We start from the raw sequence: 22,136 nt of genomic DNA on the forward strand, positions 1-22,136 counted from the left end.
TTGTGGATGTACTATAATTTATTTAACCATTTTCTATTGATGGACATGCAGGTAGTTTCCAATTATTTCCTTTTACAAATAATGCTATAATAAACATTCTTGAATTCGTTCTTTTTTTATTCATTAGAAATTTTTGCGTACTTGTATGAGAATTTCCTTAGAATAGATTCCAAGAGTGGCTGTGATGAGTTAAAGACCAAGCTCTATACTGCCAAATTTCCCTTCAAAAAAGCAAAAGTGTGTGAAAGTGTGCATTTCCCCTATACTCAACAACATTGTACAGCATCAAACATTTTAAATTTGGTGGACAAAAATATCTTATTGCTTTGTTGTTGTTCGTTTTGTTTTTTCTCATTGACATTTTACTACGAATTTGCTTGATTACTACATATTTGCTGAACTTTTTTCATATGATTATTGCCTTTTTAAATTTCTTTTGTGAAGTACCTGTGTCATTGTCTCATTTATCTAATAAATTATCTTCCTTTTCCTCATGGGTTTGTTGGAATTCTGTTATATTCTAGGCATTACTCTTTTGTATATGTTGTCGGTATCTTCTCTCAGCCTATCATTTGGTGTTGTCAAATCTGTCAGTCTTTTCTTTCATGGAGTCTGGGTTTTGTATTTTGCTTAAGAATATTTTACCACCCACATATTTTTAGAATATCCATTCTTTTCTTCTACTATTTTCAATATGTTTTAAAACCATGACTCTAATGTTTATTTTTGTTAGTGGCTTCTATTTAGGGTACAGCCCTTTTTTTTTTTTTTTTTGTCCATTTGATTGGCCACTTGTCCCAAAACCTTTAATGACAGGTCCGTCCTTTTCTCAGTAATCTGAAGTTTATTATAAACCAAATGAGCATACCTTTATACATTTTTTAAAATTTATTTATTTTATTTATTTATTTCTGGCTGCATTGGGTCTTCATTGCTGCGCGCGGGCTTTCTCTAGTTGTGGGGAGCGGGGGCTACTCTTCATTGCAGTGCGCGGGCTTCTCATTGCGGTGGCTTCTCTTGTTGCGGAGCATGGGTTCTAGGTGCACGGGCTTCAGTAGTTGCAGCATGTGGGCTCAGTAGCTGTGGCATATGGGCTCTAGAGCAGAGGCTCAGTAGTTGTGGCGTGCAGGCTTAGCTGTTCCGTGGCATGTGGGATCGTCCCAGACTAGGGCTCGAACCCGTGTCCCCTGCATTGGCAAGTGGATTCTTAACCACTGTGCCACCAGGGAAGCCCTACATCTTTTAAAAAAATTCTCAGTTATGCTCCGTGGATTTGACTGACTTTCCTGAACGAATACCATCCTATATTAACATTGTTTTATAGTGTATTTTGACATCTCTCCAGGAAGGCATTCCGCTTCCTCTCTCATCCTTCTTTTTTCAACTTTTTTTGTGGTTAAAAAAAGAAGAGTATTTGTGCACGTTTTTCCCCTATATGAACTTTCAAGATCTTTCTACTACACAGAATTTTTTATAATGACCCCACATGTCTATCAGGAATGCTCTGGAAACTTGATTATGAATTTGGATTATTGTTACATGACAGTATTTGATAATGTATTTCCCAGAAGAAAATTATCTGTAACACCAAGGAATAAAACTTTCATCAGAAAAGAGAGTCCATGTGAGAAATTCACAGAGAAATTCGGTTGGGAGCCCCATGAGGCAGATAAAGAGGATCAAATTATTATCTTGAGTGAAGGGCCCAAGAGCTAGGACACATAAGCTAAGCTTCTTGCTCTCATTGTCCTACTTACTCAACCATACCTAATACATGTTTCAAATAAACAATTTTGGAATGGAGCTACTCACTGGACAACTTTCACTTTCACCAGGGATTGCTCTTGGTATCCACCTGTCTCCCAGGAGCCACAAACTACTTGGACCTGTCCGTCTACCTATAGTAGACACCCTCCTTTACCAAACATCAAATAAACCAAACACTAAGCAGCCAGCAGTTTGTTACTCTTTCCCCCTTTTCTTTTGTTTGTCTAATCTGAAGGAAAGGAGGAAGAAAGAAGGATGAGTAAAGCCACGTAGAGACATACAACACTCTCATCATGGCAGAATCTTCTAGAAAGATGGGGGGAGCTACTAGTTATATCATTATGCAGAGTTGTTGTTGTTTTGACTATTTACTTTATGCTTCTTTTTGATATACCTGGTAGTACTATATGCCATTAACAAACTATTGGTTAGTAAGTATATTCAACTCATATTTTTAAACTTAGAATCTCCTCAAAGCAGGAGTAGTCTATTTAAGTATAGCCTCTAAAATTGTCCCACTAGCAAAGCAAATGTAATCTATCAAGTGTTAGTTTACAATATGCTTGTTTTCTAAGTAAGGTAAAGATGTTGCACATTGTACCTTCACAGGAAGACTGCCAAAATTATTAATATAATTTCTTTGGAGGAAAGGAGGAGAAATTGTTTCCCTGATGTCTGCGTAAAATTTAAATGGAAATGAATGTGATTTGAGTGTTAGTATTCAGGACTGCTAGTTCTCTGTTAATTTACATTTATATTCTTAATGTCTAGGTTGAGCCTAGGGAAATTTAAAACTCAATTTCATTAATGCTATAACTTCCATAGGAATCTCAATATGCACAGAAGTTCCTAGATCGTGGAGTTATTGGATGAGAATATAGCAGCTAAGCATAACTGCTGAGTGGTTATGGTAGTTAAATATGTACTGTGAATTTTGATTTTCGAAATTCCTCTGGGCCTAAACCCAGTGTCCAAAAAATTTTAAAATATGACGCTAATATAGTAATGAATTTTAACATCTTTTAAATGGAAACATTACATTTCTGAACTATTGCCCATCTCATTAATTATGATTTAAAGTAGACCATGTTTCACATTTGCAACTATTACATTGACATACGTAATGTTTGCAATTACTGTATAACTTGAGGTTTGTAAGTTCAGCTCACTAGATTTAGGGATTTTTTCATTTAGTTGCTTTTATCACAAATATGATCACTACTCCCAGTTGGCAAAGGTACTATGAATAGGAATATTGGGTCCAAACAATAATGTTTTCCCCTGTGTCTCAAATAGATATACCTTTATTTTTCTTCTTTATAAGCTATGTATAGATATACTTTAAAAATATAATATTTAAAGATTATGCTTATGAAGTAAGCTTTTGGGGAAGAAAATCCCTGAACATCCCAGAAATCCTCAACAGAAGCAACACTTTAAACTTATTCTTAATTCTCACTTTGGTTGTTTTGATAATACTACTCATTAGATTACCCTGAATTGTGTTTTAGAATTATACCCACCCCAGAGAAGTTCTACAGCTCTAAGACTTCAGACTTTTAAGCCTCTTGCAACTCTAGGCCATGAGAACCTTGGCTTCAAGACTCATTTATCTTACTGCCTTCTTTCATAACCTGAAGCTGAAGTCCTTTTTATAAGTTTCAATTAACTTGCAATGGTAGTAAGGTGAGAATAAGGGAGAGAAAAAGGAGGAGGGAAGAGGAAGGGAAGGAGGGGGAAAGGGAGGGAAATACTATACTATTACACAGTGGTTATCAACTGCTCTGTCTCTAATCACACTCATGGCTATACTGAAGGCTACAGCAATGATTCTTTACCAAGGAAACAACCTCCCCTAGCAGGTAATATCATAAGGTGGGGCAGAAAGGGAGGAAAAGAAGAGGGCATATGTGTCAGGTTTGAAAAGTTTTGCAAGTGCTATGGAAAGTAAAAAAAAATTTTATGGATAATTTTTTTTCATAGAGAAAGAATTGTCTACTTTCCTCTTATCAGAAAAATGAAACAACAGACCTAATGGCTTTCTGCTCTTTGTTTCTGAAGCTGGAGCCAGGGGTAAATTTATTTAGACAAATATGTCCTTTAACAACTTCCTAGAAATAAGACGAACACAAATTTATTTGATATAATGCATTATGGTCTTCTCAATGTTTCTATTCTGCGAGATATTTTAAGTACAATTGAAATGAATTATTTTGAAAGAAGACTTTAACTTCATGGTAACATAGTTTAATATCCCGCTTCCATTAATAATTTTGAAAATTTGATATTTTAACGGGGAATAAATGCATGATATGCATTCAGCTAGGAGTGTAAGAACCTAATTTTTTTATTGTTATCAATATTGCAAATGAAATATGGTTACATGTAAATATACATTAAAGGTTCACTCATCCAGCATGGTTAAGTGGGGCATAAGCCCTTCCAGGTACACATATTCAGGGTATACTGAGGGTCTTGCCTGCCACTGTTCATTAGAGATTGTGTGTGGTGTAAGACCTAAAATTAAGGCCGCGAATTATGTGCTGCTTTGGCATCTCGTGAAACCAGGAGCGCCTCAAATAGCCCAACCATATTTTTCCTCCCCACTCTGCTCCCATGGAGGAGGTCCCCTTGTCTAACAACCGTCCTTATCCAGGAGAGCAGGCACAGTTCCTGCTTATCCCTGAGTAGTGAGCTTCAGTTCTTTGTCAATCTATGGAATTATTCAAACAAACCAATCACATCCTCCAAGGGCACCAGGGGTCACCCCTCCCTCCTGATAATATAAAGCCTGCTTCCTGCAGCCCCTTGTTCTTCACTTGGTTCCTGAGTACAACCCCATCCCCACTCTGTATGATGTTGCATAGCATGTGGTGTCTCCTGCCCCAGACTGTGAGTATATGTGATTAATAAACTGCTTCTAATCTCATCTGTCCTGTGTTGGGTGTAATGTGTTCAGCCTTCTCCATAACCCTAGGGTGGGAATACCTCCCTCACCAGTAGGGTGAAGAGGATGAAATCCAAACATAGTGAGGCCTTGTAGAATACGTTTTATTACCAGACTAAACAATAATAAAATCTCCAGTAATTTTTCAATTTGGGGTAGGAAATGGAGGGTGCTGGGACACAAGTGGAATTTGCATTTTTTCCAGTTGACTATCATGATTTTGTAAGCATTAAGGAATACAGTGATTTATCAGGCGGTTCCATAGCTGTGTCAAATAAGATAAGCTGGTTTTCTGGACCATGGTATAAACCAGCATTTCCTCAATTTCCTGGATAAGATTCACTAGAAGGAATTATTGACAAAACAGATAACCAAGCCCCTCCTCCTGAAGATCCTCATTCACTGGGTGTGGGGTCTAGAAGCTGCCCACATTTCCTTGTCATGTGATCTATCACTGATGGAGGTTCACAACATGGATTCTTATCATCAGGGAAATCTGGGAAACACTGTTAAACTGTAGTAGTGATAGGCTCAGAAAAGTGGAGAAAGTGAATTTTCTGGGCCAGCAGAAGTGTCTCTCTGATGTTTCACCTTCTTTTAAAGAGCTCACCTGATTATGCCAAGCCCATTTGCTTTTGATTAACTCACAGTCAACTGATTAGTAACCTAATCAGAGAAGTGATATCTCATCATATTCATAGATTTGATCATATTTAAGAGGAGGAACTTATGTAAGGCCTGTACACCAGAGGGGAGGAATCTTTGGGCCCATCTTAGAATGCTGCCTACCACAAATGTGATTCATAATTAGAAGGCAATGATGGAAATAAAGAATAAGAATTGTGTTATGACCCAGTTCATCAAAATGAGCACCCATATGAAAATCCAAGAATCTTAGTGTAGAAATGTGGTGCAGATATTTTATTAGGTTAAAGGAAAAAGAGGGAGAATTTATATGATTTTTAAAAGCATATATACACTACCCAAATAGACAGAGACTATGGTAGATATCTGTTTTAAAATACCCCAGTTCTTACATAGGCAAGACATCATAGGGATTAGAGTTTCACCTATATACATATTTTAGAGTTATTTATGCTAAAAGTAAAAACACTTATATATTCCTGTCTTAATTGTTGTTGACGATTTAATTCCTCACAAGGAAAGAAGGAGAAAGCACCAATGGGAAACATTTCTTTGGACTTTATATTTACTAACAATGCAAAACTAATTGAGGAAATGATAGCAATAGATGCATTCAGAGAGAATGACCTCTTTTAAACTGAATAAACAAGGGAAAAAAAAACCATAGACAGTTAACATACCATAGGCCTTAAGGAAAGTAACATTCAAAACGTTAAGACAAATAAAGTTAAGATCTAATGACTATATATTCTAAAAGCAAAGAACTATAGGAGGATCTAAGAGGTAGAAGGGAAATGAGTCAAGAAAGAGTCCTTAGAGGAAAGAACTCCTGGGCTGAAACTTGAAGGACCAGAGAGAACAGACAGGTTCAGAATCAGGGAAATGGTGGTGAATGGAGTGAGATGAGAAGAAAGGGATTCCGTTTCCAAAAGAAAGGGTATAAAGTAAAAACAGAAGAGGGACTTCCCTGGTGGTGCAGTGGTTGAGAATCTGCCTGCCAATGCAGGGGACACAGGTTTGAGCCCTAGTCCAGGAAGATCCCCACATGCCGCATAGTAACTAAGCCCGTGTGCCACAACTACTGAACCTATGCTCTAGAGCCCCCGAGCCACAACTACTGAAGCCCGCACACCTAGAGCCCGTGCTCCACAAGAAGAGAAGCCACCGCAATGAGAAGTCTGCGCACCACAGCGAAGAGTAGCCCCCGCTCGCCACAACTAGAGAAAGCTCACGCACAGCAACGAAGACCCAATGCAGCCAAAAATAAAATTAATTAATTAATTATTTTTTAAAAAGTAAAAACAGAAGAGATCCTAGGACAGAATGGGAGGAACATCAACAGGTAGGAGATGGTCAGAGGAGTATAAGAGATAAAAGGATAACCTAGAGAAAAATAGTGTCATAAGAGCCAAAGTAAGAGATCATTTAAGAACGACGTACAGCCTTTGACTGGTATGTCTAAAAAAAAATGTATCAACTGGATTTGTCAACAAGCAGACATTGAAGACCTTGGTGAGAACCCCTTACTTGCAAATCCTGATTGTTGCCTAGGGTAGTTTAGCAAAAGGAGGCAAGGAAGCATAAATGAAGACAATGAATGAATATACTCTAGATATCAAGAGAGTCAGTAGCAGGTGGCAACAGACTCCAAACTCAGTCCTACAAATTTTTGTTTGTTTCATCCTAACTTCCAGATATAACTGTCTTCTATCCCAGAAAAAGCATCTGCAAGCTGATTGAGTGTCTAAAAACTAAACCGTGGAAAACTGACCAGGAAATCTGTGGATTATAGTAATGGAGTACGTTAGAGAATGGTAAAGCCATCCTCAAGAACAAGATATGTTAGCAGGAAGGTGAAGTAAAGTTTTGAAAGCAGTAAAGGAGAGCTAGCTAATACTTATTCCTAGGAACACCCTGTCCTCTCCCCTCACCCAAAACATAAGGATGAGTAGCTTTTCCTCCAGAGGACTTCTTAGAGGAAACTTCCTTGTCTTTGGGAGAGAACAAACAACAGGAACAAAGGAGAAGAGGTAGGTTGTTTATCATGAAACAGATTGGCATAGTGGAAAGCATTGTAAGGGAGGAAGATGTTGGAAGGTTGGAGAGGGGAACCCTATCCCCATTGGAAGAATGGGAGGAAGGAGAAAGTTCAAGGCAATAGAGGGTTGAGAGTTTGAGAAAGCATATGTGATGAGAAGACTGGAGACAAGCAGATGGCTTCAGGTTTCTGAATAGAACTTTGGTCTCAGGGGAGAAAAGATAGGCTATCCTTAATTTTTGAATGCTTGACTTTCAAGCCTTCTCCTCACCTCGTCTTGACTCAGATCCACACAGTGAAAAAAAACCTCATGTTTATGGCATCCTAGGGACTGTAATTGATGCCAGTATGAGGATAAAACTGTAAGGTAGGCACAAAGCCAATATAATCAACAGTTAAAAGAAAGTGTGCTGGGCTGATACATGAGGTGGAAAACCTTTTTTTTTTTTTTTGCGGTACACGAGCCTCTCACTGTTCTGGCCTCTCCCGTTGCGGAGCACACACTCCAGACGCACAGGCTAAGTGGCCATGGCTCACGGGCCTAGCTGCTCCGTGGCATGTGGGATCCTCCCAGACCAGGGCACGAACCCGTGTCCCCTGCATCGGCAGGCGGACTCTCAACCACTGCGCCACCAGGGAAGCCCCGGAAAACCTTTTAACTGCATGGATGCATGGTCAGATACAACAAATTCAAATGCCTCTGAATCAAGCAAGAATTTTGGCAAAGACATTCTCTTTTCAGATTGCTTAAGAACATGCATAGTGAAATATCAGAGGAAGATGTTTTTTTCTCATGAGATCTGCTTCAGGAAAAAAAATAGATAATAACTTCAGAATTGAGGGAAAGCTGCAGATATAAAACAGGGAACTCCTTTCTCTCTTAAAACTTACAAGGTTCATCTTGTGATCTTTGGCCCAGAATAAATGGGGAAGTAAATTAAGAGTTGCATGTTCTTTCTATGAAAACATTCCATACGAAGAGTGGTTAACATAATCTGCAGTGATTAGCCAAAGGAAGAGAAAAAAACATAATTGCTACCTTAAAATACTGTCATATGGAGAACAGATTACGTCTAATTTTGTCTTCTTCAGAAAGCCAACTAGGCCTAATAAATGGAAGTACAGACAGTCTGCTAAAACAACAAAATCTAAAATTACTGTACAATAATGGAATGGACTACTTTTCATGCTGCTCGTCACTGGCAGTGTTAAGCAGAGACTGGATATCTACCTACCAGGCATAATGTAGAGGGAAACTCTGCACTGCTCATAAGCTGTGCTCAGGAACTCTCACAATCTCTTCCAACTCCTAGATTCTATGGTATCAAAACGATTTGCGAATTTGAGCAGCATGAGGGGGTGAGCCAAAGAGTGCTTTGGCATTCTGCAAACATTCATACATGTATTATTATTATTTTTCTTATTATTATTATCTTACTTCTTCTGGTATCATGTAGTAATAGAGATACCCCCATTTTTAAAACAGCAATGGATAGCAAACAGTGCTTTCAGTTAAAGCCTTTGGCTCTTTTATGTTTTAATGTTGTCCTCTGATTGTAATGTTGCACTACTGTTACCTCCTCAGTGGGCCATAATCTTTGGTTTCCATTTCAGTAGAAACAACAGATTTGTTATGAGTTGTTCATCTTCTCTGCCCAAATCCTCTTTGTGTCTTCCATATATTTATGAAACTGATGGGGTTACTGGTCCAGTCTGTTACTTTGTAACAAAGTAAAACAAACAGCTTTATCTACAAGGCTATCAAAATGTTGTCATTTTTAATCCCATTCTTCAGCCCACTAAACTGCAAACTTTAGTTAACTTGCTGAGTGTATTCTGCATTTGATTCATGACATACATGTGTCTTACTAATTGAATCTGGTTATTACTTTGCAGTCATCGAAAACTTTGTATGATCATTGGCATTTTCAACAGAAAAGTAGAATACTAAAATATTATAATAACATGGAAAGATAGTCTATGTGGAAGCAGTATAATATGGTGGTTAAATGTATAGGCTCTGTAGGCAGACAGACCTAATTTAGGGTTAAATCCCAACTTCATTACTTACTAGCTTTGTGATCTTTTCAAATTACTTAACTGCTCTGTGCCTCAGTGTCCTCACCAATAAAATGGAATAATGAAAGAAACTGTTTCAAATTTTGTCATGAGCAGTGAATGAGATAATACATGTGAAGCCAAAAATTTAACTATTGTTATTACTACTCTGATTTCATAACTATGTGAGACTGAGAATGTTGTAAACTATATAATCGCATGAAAAATTTAATTCAGTTTGAAAATAAACATAGGAATAGTCTTTAATAAGTATATTTTATGATATATTCATCTATCCTTTCCATATATAATGACTCATTCTGTTCTCCCAAAGAAAGCAATGAATAAATATAAAATGTGCAATAGCACATTTTAGTTTAGGTGTAGCTAAAACTGTCCTGGAGGTAATAAAATATAATATAAAATATCATCTGTTGCATTATGTAAATCAGAAGAGCTTATTAAAACTAATGAACTGAGTTTGTGAAACAAAGCTTACATATTAAAAAAATATGTGGTGGTTGAATGCCTAGTTGAAAAGCCATGCACAATAATAATAGCATTTTCCTACTAAAGGAGAAAAAAACAAACTTTGATTTGCTGTTAGATACCCAAGCTTGATTTTTTTGATTAACATAATCTTTCATAACACAGTGAAAATAAAGATTTGTATGATTTCTCACTCTCCTTGTATTGCCAAAGGAAATGTAGTTCTGCAAACCACAAATGAACTGTGTTAACAATTATGAACCATTTGATAGTAGAACAACATTATTGTTGAGAAACCTAATTTGGACAAGGCGTAAATTGGGTGATGTCCAACCAGGTCACATTGAAGCTGTGTGATTTAGTTCAATGTTATTAGTGTTACTTCTCTCTTACACCCAATCTTTAAAATTTTAACAGAAAGCAAACACAATGGCGTATGTATTATTACATGCAGAATCTGCAGTGAGATGACACAGAATGAAACAATTTTTATCACATTTTAAAAAATCATACACATTATTTTTCTCAGTTTTCGTATTAGTGAGGTAGGAAAGAAATAGACCTAAAAATATTTCATCTTTTCCTTTTTAATGATTACATGATAGGAAAATGATAGAGCTTAGAAAATGGAAAACATCTAAACTGGAGCAGAAATCATGTGAATTTTGAAAACCTAAGTGCAATTAAGAAACGTATGTATATATTAGAATTCTTTCCCGAGCTTGTGTACTTTTATTTTTTAATTATTTTTTAAAGTAAATGTATGTATTTATTTATTTAATTTTTGGCTGCATTGGGTCCTCGTTGCTGCATGTGAGCTTTCTTTTAGTTGTGGCGAGTGGGGGCTACTCTTCATTGCGGTGCGTGGGCTTCTCATTGCGGTGGCTTCTCTTGTTGCGGAGCCCGGGCTCTAGGCCCACGGGTTTCAGTACTTGTGGCTCGCGGGCTCTAGAGCACAGGCTCAGTAGTTGTGGCGCACGGGCTTAATTGCTCCACGGCATGTGGGATCTTCCCAGACCAGGGATTGAACCTGTGTCCCCTGCATTGGCAGGTGGGTTCTTAACCATTGCGCCACCAGGGAAGCCCGCTTGTGTACTTTAAAATTTTATCAGCTGCTGAGGTCCACAGACCTTAGAGGTTTTCTATATACAGGACTGACTTTTCCATTAGGCAGAGTTCCTAGAACCCATAGCACTTTTAGGGGTCCACAAAAATGTTTTCATTTTAATTTCTTTTAACATCAGAAGAAAAAATGAACACAATAATAATACACATATATTAATGATAACAGTGAATACATGAATATTTATGTTTATATCACTGCAGTCAAAATATAATTTTAAATTTCTTTTTGGAGGAAAGGACCACATAAACAAAAGTGTCTATGGCCCACAGAAATCATATGTGGCCCGGTATGTACTTCAGAAGGGAATGGTAGGTTGAACAGTGGCCCCCCCCAAAAGATATCAATGTCTTAATCCCTGGAACCTGTGAATGTTGCCTTATATGGAAAAAAAGGACTTTGGAGGTGTGGTTAAATTAAGAATCTTGAGATGAGAAGACTACCTTGGATTATCTGGGTAGACCTTAAATGTAATCACATGTATCCTCATAAGAGGGAGGCAGAGGAAAGTTTGACACACAGAAGAGAAGAAGGCAGTATGACCACGGAGGGAGAGATTGGAGTGATGTGGCCACAAACCAAGGAATGTGGACAGCTACCAGAAGCTGGAAGAAGCAAGGAATGGATTCTCCCCTAGAGCCTCTGGAGGGGGCATGGATGGATCTGCCAGTACCTTCATTTAGGCCCAGCGAAACGGTCTTCACAATTCTAGCCTTCCAAATTGTAACAGAACAAATGTCTGCTGTTCTAAGTTACCTAGTTTGTAGTAATTTGTTATAGCAGCCATAGAAAACTAATACAAAGTGTACTCAACTTTAATTTGAATTTGTTTATTCCTTAAATACATTTTCCCATTTGTACTGAAAAAGAAAAATAAATTGTATGAAAAATAATAAACACTGATGAAAAAATTATCCATTCAGAATATTTAAATAAAGCAAAAATTGTCAGTATGTTTGAAACTAAAATGAATTATGGTTAAATGAGTTAGTAGCACTTGTGTTTTGTTAATGCTAATTAACCAATGATAAAATTTTGTCTAAAATTAACAGAAACTAAAAAATATGCTTTATAGCAACATCAATTATACTTGCAACATATAGACAAAGACACTTTTTAAAAAGACAAGTTGATTAACCACAGAAACCACTCATAATCATGAACACTAAATCTTTACCTCATTACCCCTTTCCCTGCTGGAAAAAAATGTATTTCTTTTCATCACAAGAGGAATGGAAGGGTACAAATTTTCTGAGCTGCTGAACCTTGTGATTGAAATTAAGCTTTATGACACTGCTTACAGAAATAAGAAGGGCAAATGTCAATGCATTTTCAAAAGCAAAAGGCAAGAAATGGATTGTTAAATGGACAGAGTTAAGTGTTCTCCCGAAAAAGGCATCTACTGAATGTGATATGTCAAAGAAGTAGTCTTAATGTGTTGATACAGATTTGTTACCGTAAGCTCTGCATTCAACAATATCCTTGCTTTAAAACTTAATATCTTTGGGCTTCCCTGGTAGCGCAGTGGTTAAGAATCCGCCTGCCAACACAGGGGACACGGGTTCGAGCCCTGGTCTGGGAAGATCCCACATGCCGTGGAGCAACTAAACCCATGCGCCACAACTACTGAAGCCCGTGTGCCTACAGCGCATGCTCTGCAACAAGAGAGGCCACTGCAATGAGAAGCCTACGCGCCGCAATAAAGAGTAGCCCCTGTTCACCACAACTAGAGAAAGCCCACACGCAGCAACGAAGACCCAACGCAGCCAAAAATAAATAAATTAATTAATTAATTTAAAAAACATTTAATATCTTTGAATCTCAATGGTTTTCAGTGAGATTGATCCATTTAAATGCTGAATGACTTGGAAAATACCTGTCCCTTTGCTCATCTTTAAAGAGATGTGTATTCTAGAGTTTAACAAGAAGTGGGGAGGTAGTGCCCTTATTTTTCTAACATAATCCAGTCAATTTCCTTTCCAAATTCACAGAACCCAATAAACCATATTGATTTGAACATTCTCCAAAGCTCCTCATTCAAAAAGTAATTCATCGCAGAAGAATGCTTTCTAATTCACAATACTTCCTTGTGGATTTAAAAAATTAATTTCTTCTTCATGTGAAAACTAAGCATGTCTGCAGAGTGATTTAGATTATTTTACAACTAGGCTATAAGAATATCTTTGCCTAGGGGCTTCCCTGGTGGCGCAGTGGTTGAGAGTCTGCCTGCCAATGCAGGGGACAAGGGTTTGAGCCCTGGTCTGGGAGGATCCCACATGCCACGGAGCAACTGCGCCCATGAGCCACAACTACTGAGCCTGCGCGTCTGGAGCCTGTGCTCCACGGCAGGAGGCCAAGATGGTGAGAGGCCCGTGCACCGCAATGAAGAGTGGCCCCCGCTCGCCACAACTGGAGAGGGCCCTTGCACAGAAACGAAGACCCAACACAGCCAAAAATAAATTAATTAATTTTTTAAAAAAAGAATATCTTTGCCTATAATATATATGTGGACAGAAATAGCCATTGCTGTATGTTCTAAGTAATATTTATACTTAGAAATTCATCATGTCTAATTATTCTATAACCCTGAGGCCAAAGGCAATATCAGTCTCATTCACCATTGCATTTCCAGTGCCTTGCACAGTGTATGACTCTTGGTATTTCTTAAATGGATGACTAAATGAATGAATGAATGAACTAAACAACCACTGTTATCATACCAGAAACTGTGGATGCTGTAGTTAAAAGATGTGACAGGTTGAAGAACTGGACGTCAGCCTCTACACAAGTGGAGAAAGTGCCTACCTACCCAATGTTGTTTTAGAAGTACAGTCAAAAGTCCCATGTGGCTAAAAATAGTGCCTACCTGTTCTTTTTTAGTGCTAGCAATCCCAACATTAGAGAATCATTCCTTTGGTATGAATTTTTGCATTCTCCAATGTTGTCTTTTGAAATACAGACACCTTGCGAAGAAGATAACAATTTCCTTTATTCTTAATCATTAACACAACGACCAGAATTTGTTTATAGACTCAGCACCCTTTAGGGTTAATGACAGGACTTTAAAAGTTAGATACATCTGGGTTTGAATCCTGTTCTTCCACACAGGAGCTATGGAATATCAGCTGAATTAACTTCACTGAGCCTGTTTCCTTAACCATAAAATGAGGAATAAAATATTTTTCCAGGATTGTGAAAATTAAATGAGATATTATATGGAAATGTTAAGCAAGGAGCTTGACACTTACAAAATGCTCAATATGCAATAGTAGCCCTAATTGTTATTTTAATGATCTCCAACAAGCTGTCTGTTTTGAAAAGGAGCAAGATGAGGAATTAAAATCTCCTTTTAGGGTCCTAGAGGCACAAGTTGGTACTGAGAGTCTAGAATGGTGGATTCTGAAAAAAAGAGTGAGAAGGAGCCAAAGGAAACCTCTCTAGCTTTGCGATATTACTTGAAGTCAATCTTGTCCACTGATGGCCATTAATTGGGGGCGATAGGATTGCTTTAGCTTCCCCATCCAAGGCACCGGGTTGTTTTGGAGAGGTTTGTTTTGTTTTGTTTACGTCCTGTCCACATAGGCAGTATCTTTACCTAGCAAAGGTGATATTATGGGGAAAAAAAAGAATGTATGGCCAAGAGGCCAAAAGGCTCATAAACTGCTAACAGTATAAGGAGATTCCTTCTGACAAACTTAGTGGAGGGCCAAGGTTCATGCTTCTGTCACTGGTATTACCTTTCCATCTGTACGATATATTTTTAAAAAAATAATTGAAATTTATTTTTAGTGAAAAACAAATCCAAATCACATTTCGATATTATATTTCACTCATCATATTGATATGTAAAAGGCTTGACAATTATGTGAGTTTGAGGAAGCATGTACTATTTCTATGCTTGTATGTTGTCAAGTCCTTTGAGAGAAAATTTTGCAAAGTTTAAAAATTATATAGGCTTTACTATGGAGAATAATATAGAGGTTCCTTAAAAAACTAAAAATAGAACTACCATATGACCCAGCAATCCTACTACTGGGCATATACCCAGAGAAAACCATAATTCAAAGACACATGCACCCCAATGTTCACTGCAGCACTACTTACAATAGCCAGGGCATGAAAGCAACCTAAATGTCCATCGACGGAGGAATGGATAAAGAAGATGTGGTACATATATACAATGGAATATTACTCAGCCATAAAAAGGAACGAAATTGGGTCATTTGCAGAGACGTGGATGGACCTAGAAACTGTCATACAGAGTGAAGTAAGTCAGAAAGAGAAAAATAAATATCGTATATTAATGCATATATGTAGAATCTAGAAAAATGGTAAAGATGATCTTATTTGCAAAGCAGAAATAGAGACACATAGGTAGAGAACAAACATATGGATACCAAGGGGGAAGGGGGGGTGGGATGAATTGGGAGATTGGGATCGACATATATACACTACTATGTATAAAATAGATAACTAATGAGAACCTACTGTAGAGCACAGGGGACTCTACTCAGTGCTCTGTGGTGACCTAAATTGGAAGGAAATCCAAAAAGAGGGGATGGATATATGTATACATATGGCTGATTCACTTTGCTGTACAGCAGAAACTGACACAGCAGTGTAAAACAACTATACTCCAATGAAAAAACAACTACAACAAAAAAACCTTTTGTGCTTCACCATTAAGAAGTGAAGTGACAACCCATAGAAGGAGAGAAAATATTGACTCATATAACTGATAAGGAATGTCTATCTGGAAAACATAAAGAACTCTCACAACACATCAGTATAAACACAAATAATCCATTTAAAATATGGGCAAAGGATCTGACTAAATTTTCTCCATATTTCTCCAAAGAAGATATATAAATGACAAATAAGCTCATGGAAAGATACTCAGCATCATTAGTAATCAGGGGAATGCAAATCAGAACCACAATGTGATACCATTTCACATCCACTGGCATGGCTATAACCAAAAAACAGATAATAAGAAGGCAAGATAATAATAATGGCAAGGATGTGGAGAAATTAGTACACTAAGCAACTGCTGCTGATGAGAATGTAAAATGGTGCAGCTGCTTTTGAAAACAGTCTAGTACTTCCTCAAAAGGCTAAACATAGTGTAACCATATGACCCAGCAATTCCACTCCTAGGTATATACCCAAGAGAAATAAAAACATGTGTCCACAAAAAAACTTGAGCATGAATGTCCACAGCAGCATATTTATAAAAGCCAAAAATTAGAAACAACCCAAATGTCCATCAACTGATGAATGGATAAAAAGATATGGTATAGTCACACAATAAAATACTATTTGGCAAAAAGAAATGAAATATTGACACTTGCTACAACATGGGTAAACTTTAAAAACTTTATGCTAAGTGAAAGAAGCTAGTCACAAAAGACCATATACAGTATGGTTCCATTTATTTGAAATGTCCAGAATAGGCAAAATCTATAGCGATAGAGAGTAGATTAGTGGCTTGCAGAAGGGTGGGTGGAGATGGGGAGTGGCAGCTAATGAGTGTGATTTTTTGTGGGAAGGGCAGGTAATGAGAATGTTCTAAAATTGATTGTGGTGATGGTTGAACAACTCTGTGAATACACTAAAAACCACTGAGTTGTACACTTTAAATAGGAGAATTGTGTGGATATGTGAATTTTATCTGAATAAAACAGTTCTTTAAAAAAATAAAAACTAAAAAATATATAGGCTTTGATAAAGCAATTCATGCATGGGAATTTGCCCTAAACATGCATTCACACATATATGGAAAATATAAAGTGTACAACTGTATTTTATGCTTTATTGCTTATGGTTGCTAAAAGTCATGGGAAAGCCTAAATATCTCATAATAGAAGGATGATTAATCTACTCTGGCAAATGCATGCAGTAGAATATTATGCACCTGTTAAAAAGACGTTTAAAGATTGTATACCATGTATTAATACCATCTGGTCTCCTATAGTCTCCTGTACTGGATTTTAAGGTACTTTAAGATATGGGCCCTGCCTTATTTATCTCTATGTCTTCTACGCCTAGTGCAGAGCCTGGCAGATACTAAGTGCTCAGTAAATATGTGATAAATTGAAGCAAACATAAAAAGTGATGATGTTTAACAAAACTTTTAAAAACTATACAAAACAGCTTAAGTTAGCTCTATTTTGATGCTTTTTAATTTCAGGGTGTGGGGAGTGGATATTATCTCTGAGAGTCTGAAAAGAATACTTGTCCACATCAACACGGGCTGCTATAAAAAATACCATAGATTGGCTGGGTTAAACCACAAACATTTCTCATAGTTTTGGAGGCCAGGAGGTCTACCATCAAGGTGCTGGTGGTAATGGGTGTATGATGAGAGCCCTCTTCCAGTTTTCTGTGTCCTCACAAGGCAGAGACAGAGAGAGGTCTGATCTTATAATCACATCATGGGGGCTCCACTCTCTTGATCTCCTCTAAATCTAATTACCTCCAAAGGCCCCACCTCTAAATACTATCACTTTGGGGATTAGGGCTTTAACATATGAATTGGGGATAGGGCATAAACATTCAGTCCATAGCAACCCCACTGAGACACCATTTCATTTACAGTATGGTCCCATGCCATGAACCACGAAGGCGACATCATCGTAAGGCGTTGGTCTCCACATGGCCTTGCGTGGCTATTTTCACTCATTGCCTGCATTTTCAGGCAGAAAACAATACTCGGTAGAGAGCTTCCTTACTGTGCTTGTTTGTGAATCAAGCACTTTGTTCACTTAGAAGAATTTAATATTCTTAATGTGCACTTTGATTCTTTATGTCTTTATCTTTGTTCTGAATTTCTGGGGAGTTTCCTTCTTTGGGGAGCATTAGCTTTCCAGTGGATACCATTTCTGTTCTGCCTGGGGTATTCTGTTTCATCTTGTTCAAGTGCTGCTTTTGTTCAAATAGTCTTTTTTGACCTCGAGTTTTTTTTTAATCAAGCTTTTTGCTCATTTTTTTAATCCCTTGCAGGGGGTATGGATTAATTTATTTTTTTCTGTCTCCCTTCTAGTAATTTTGAGTTAATCTTGGTCACACATGCTAAGCTTGTGTCTCACTGATGCTTTTCCAAATTCTCTTCTTTGATTAGTCTATATAGCAAAGGTCTTTGATAACGAGAAGGATAAACATTCATGTAGCCTTGTGTTTTTGAAACAGTCACTGTTCTAATCTATAGCAAACTGAATATAATGGGAACAAAGCTATTGGTATGACTGAATATTTCAGATAATTGAGATGAATCCAAATAATGCATGCGTATTAACACCAGACTTTGGTGTTTATCTCCACTATTTTTCCATGTAAATCTGTACCCTTCTCCCAGTGGAGTGCTGGGACCTGCAACTGCTTGCTTGGCTACTCCCAATAAGCCCTATTACCTGAAAATCTGGATTCTTTGCACTCAGACATCGGAAAAATACTTTTTATTTTTATTAGTTATATTAGCCCTGTATTGCCTTGCTTCCATGGTGAGTAGCACACATTAAATAAAAGACAGGTCAGAGGGCAAAACAAAGTTCTGAATTAATTTGTTTCATGGGCCCGATGTCATTTAAAAATTTATTCAATGGAGTGGAAAATTAAGTAATGTATTTTCTAGGAAATTCCAGTGTGTACCATAGACTCATAGAATATCAGAGCTGTTCTTACAGGTGTGGAAATTTTTAAGGTCCAGAGAAACAAAGTGATGGGGTTCAGATCAACTGGCAAAAAAAGTTGCCTAGCTAGCATATTTTCCAGGCATTCAGACTTCAAGTCCAGGATTCCATTAGTCTTGCAGGGCATGTGACCTGTGCATTCTCCAAGGGCCCATGGTACTTTAAGATATGCAGAAGGGACCTACACTTGGTTTAATGCTCTGCCGTCACTGCCTTGAAATTCTTAGTACATTAAAAAAAAAATTTATTGGGGTACAGTTGATTTACAATGCTGTGTTAGTTTCAAGTGTACAGCAAAGTGAATCTGTTATACATATACATCTATCCACACTTTTTTAGATTCTTTTCCCATATAGACCATTACAGGGTATTGAGTAGAGTTCCCTGTGCTATACAGTAGGTCCTTATTAGTTATCTATTTTATATATAGTAGTGTGTATATGTCAGTCCCAAACTCCCAATTTATCCCTACCCCCCTTTTTTAAATACTTTTTTGATTAAAGAATTCCCACATATTCATTTTGCACTGGGCCCCTCAAATAATATAACTGGTCTAAAGTCTTAGTATTACAACATCAAAACTCTATTGTTTAATAAAGTAAGACATTTAATTGTTCTGTTTGATTTGGCTAAATTACTTGTTAGGTGTTTTGTTTCTTTTTAAGAATATCCAGTTTCTTTCGCCTAAATGAGTTAAAGTAGGGAGGGCATTTGGAAATCAGTTAGATAGCTCTGAAGTGAATTGGGAACTTCCTCAAGGAGGAAAATAGGAAAGAGAAGGAAAAGTTATTGAGAGTCTGTTTTGTGCGAGGCTCTAGGCTAAGTGCTTCTCCCACGTAATTTCTTTTATACCCACAAGATCACTGAGCATAATAGCTCTCCAGCCTGCCCTATTCATGGGATTTTGTTCTTGCACTGGAGTGCTTGTTAATGTCTGTTGCATGATGCATGTTGGCTTCCAGGTTCCCACCCTCTGTTCTTTTCTGAGGTTATTTTACAGGTGTCCCCTCTCCAGTTTCTCTTCCTACCTCTGGAGATCACTGCCTCCAGATCTAATGAATTAGACTCTTCATGTGTCGCAGGCTTGTCAGATATTTGGTAATAACTCCCTCTGTGAATTCTGATGTGTGTTCCTGGTTAAGAACCATAGGTAGAGTTTAAGTCTTTATTTCGTAAATGAGGAAAAGGGCTGAAATAAATTATTTGTATAAGGTCAATCAGCTTGTCAGTGGAAGATTCGAATGTAAACGTTAATTTTCTGACTCCCAATCCAATGCCCTTTCCAAAACGCTGTGCTACCTTCTTGGACATCCTATTTGTCACCACTCTGATAATATTTACATTACATGAAAACACTCAACCACCACATATAGTAGGGCAGTGCTTCTCAAACTTCAGCATGTATAAGAATCACCTGGGAATCTCTTTAAACAATAGATTCTGATCCTGTACATCTGGGGCAGGGTTTACATTTCTAACAACCTCCTAAAATTTGCCAATTCTGCTGGTCCATGGGTTATATTTTGAATAACTGGTTATTAATGCATTATCCAAAGTTTGACTTAAGCAGGCCAAATTTCTGACATGAATCTGCAAATGCACTGCATTGTTAATAATGATAATTGCCAACATTTATTGAGAAATTTGTTAAATATTCTATAGAATTATATAATTTAATCCTCCTAAAAACCCTATGAGGTAAGTATTGACCCTTACTTTATAGATAAGAATGTTGACGGTCAGGAGGTTTAAGTAATTTTCCCAAGATTATGCACTAGTGAGTAACAGCTAAGATGCAAGCTGTGTATTTTCAGAGTTTAATCCTATAACCACACAAGTTCTTTCTTCTACCTGGAAAGAGCTAATATTTAGAAGAGTGAGGGAAGAAGGAAGAGGAGATAGAGAAAAAACTAGTATTTATTAAGAATCTGGTGTGTGCCAGAGACAATGCTAGTTCATTTTCCATAATATCTCATTTACTCTTCAAAATAACCATGGAAGTTCGGCATTATCGTCTTCCTTCTACGGATGAGAAAATCAAAGATTAGAGATACTAAGTCATTTGTTCAAGAACACACGCGCACAGAATTAGTATACGGTGAACTTGAGAATTAAACACAAAATTCATTAAATGATTTTGCTTCTTATTGGAATCAGTTGAGTGAAAGTTGGATTTATAACTTTTAGAAAGTAAATCAAGAGTCCTTAACTAGGATCCCAAAGATCACTACAGTGTCTTTGATTTCCTTCTCACTTCTTTGAAGAATATTTCTCTTCATTCTAAGGGAGTCTAGAAGGGTATAGTAGACATTATTACTACTCATCAATATCCAGTTCTGTTCTCCTCTGAGTAACTGCAAAACTATACTTCCCAGATCCCTCACATGTAGGTGGGATCATCTTCATATTTCTGTTCAAAGGGCTGTGCAGACATAATGTGTGTCACTTCTGGGCTGAAACACTTATGACATAGTGTACAATTCCTCAGCTCTCACTTCTCTTCTTTGGCAATTCTGGAACCTTCTGTATAAATGGTTGAGTCAATCAAGAAAAAGAGGGAGAGGACTGAAATCAATAAAATTAGAAATCAAAAAGGAGACGTTACAACAGACACCACAGAAATTCAAAGCATCCTAAGAGACTGCTACAAGCAACTCTATGCCAATAAAATGGACAACCTGGAAGAAATGGACAAATTCTTAGAAAGGTATAACCTTCCAAGACTGAACCAGGAAGAAATAGAAAATATGAACAGACCAATCACAAGTAATGAAATTGAAACTGTGATTAAAAATCTTCCAACAAACAAAAGTCCAGGAACACATGGCTTCACAGGTGAATTCTATCAAACATTTAGAGAAGAGCTAACACCCATCCTTCTCAAACTCTTCCAAAAAATTGCAGGGGAAGGAACACTCCCAAACTCATTCTACGAGGCCACCATCACCCTGATACCAAAACCAGACAAAGATACTACAAAAAAAAGAAAATTACAGACCAATATCACTGATGCATATAGATGCAAAAATCTTCAACAAAATACTAGCAAACAGAATCCGACAACACATTAAAAGGATCATACACCATAACCAAGTGGGATTTATCCCAGAGATGCAAGGATTCTTCAATATACGCAAATCAATCAATGTGACACACGATATTAACAAATTGAAGGATAAAAACAATAGGATCATCTCAATAGATGCAGAAAAAGCTTTTGACAAAATTCAACACCCATTTATGATAGAAACTCTCCAGAAAGTGGGCATAGAGAGAACCTACCTCAACATAATAAAGGTCATATACGACAAACCCACAGCAAACGTCATTCTCAATGGTGAAAAACTGAAAGCATTTCCTCTAAGATCAAGAACAAGACAA

Source organism: Stenella coeruleoalba (genome assembly GCF_951394435.1).
Source record: "Stenella coeruleoalba genome assembly, chromosome: X".
Lineage (NCBI taxonomy): Eukaryota > Metazoa > Chordata > Mammalia > Artiodactyla > Delphinidae > Stenella > Stenella coeruleoalba.